The 1,227-nt window shown below is 47.1% G+C and overlaps 1 protein-coding gene across 7 annotated transcripts in view; it reads right to left on the bottom strand.

The window, feature by feature from the left end:
• Positions 1–1,227, bottom strand: part of LOC119582015 (ecdysone-induced protein 74EF-like) — a gene marked incomplete at its 3' end in the record, with an annotated part of 261,423 nt that overhangs the window by 35,260 nt on the left and 224,936 nt on the right.

Here is a 1,227-nt window from a genome sequence, read left to right as displayed (position 1 = left end):
GTAGAAAAGAAAGCATTTTATTGATGGAATGAGAATAAATTTAAATTTCCTGCCCCTACCCCCTCTTCCCCTTCTTTTAATTCTTTCTCTCTCACCCCCATCCTCTTTAGGGGGTGGGAGGGGCGTGGAGAACCAGGCTTACCCTGCACTATGATCCACTTTGGAGATGCCGGTGCCGTGGCTAGTGACTTCTTGGGGTGGAGGAGGAGGGGGGGAAGGGAAGAGGGTGATGAACCTGGCTGGAAGAGCAACAGGAAGCAATTGGCGATTGACCTATTTCTTTTTTTTCTCTCTCTTTTTTGGAGCATTTTTTTTTTTATCTTGCATCACCTGGGAACGCCATAACCTATCGTGTGATTTTATGATAAGAAGGGCGTCAGCTGTTAAATGTGTCATGGTCATTGGCATTACGAAAAGGCTAAGGATCTTGGTAATTTATAGGTCCGGAGGCATAACACTCGCGCCCACCGGACTGAACTAGCTACTGCCACCTACCAAGACGTTCAATGAAACAAGTACTTCCGGAGTGCCACGTACGCCTTACGGCCTCTTTGGGCCCTTAGGGCACTCCTTCCTTTTCTTATGCCCCCCACCTCCTAACCCTCACTTCATTGTGCCGAAGTAATAGCGAAATCCTTTCGAACTTGTTATTATCCCTATCCCTTGATTTCCTCTTGAGTCATGTCACGTACTCCCTCAACTCTCCATGATCTCTTGGCACACGGACACCCTCCCTCTCCTCCCTTTCTCCTTCCTCCTCCTCCCCTTCCCCATCTCCCCTCTCTCCTTCCCTTCCCTACCCTCCCTCACCCCTTACCCCTCTCCTCCCCCGCACCTTGCAGTCTTCATGTCACGGCCGGGGGTTGCTTGCTCCCGGCCAGGACTTCACGGCCTTGACTTTAGCTTCGTGCGAGAGGCGATCTTTCTTCAATTAAAATGGTCGTATCATAAGTCCGATTTTCCTTTTCTTCTCTTCTGTCTTTTGCCTCCTCCTTTTTTTCGAATTCTTTTTTTTCAATCGTTACAAAATCCAAAGATCAGGTAATGTATTGATCGCGGCTCTCGGTGTTACAGATGGTCTTTTAACTTCCCCACTGATTTCTTGAATCCAAAGGCGAAGTCGGGAATTCTTAAAAAGTGTAAGGTCACTTTTAGCCATCAACGGAAACTGCAAAATTATATATAAATCGGTTGTATAATGTGTGCGTGTGTTACAGAATAAAAGGA

This window comes from Penaeus monodon, chromosome 15 (assembly GCF_015228065.2).
Source record: "Penaeus monodon isolate SGIC_2016 chromosome 15, NSTDA_Pmon_1, whole genome shotgun sequence".
Lineage (NCBI taxonomy): Eukaryota > Metazoa > Arthropoda > Malacostraca > Decapoda > Penaeidae > Penaeus > Penaeus monodon.
Note: the sequence above shows the minus strand (reverse complement) of the source record. Positions and strands in the feature narration are given on the sequence as shown.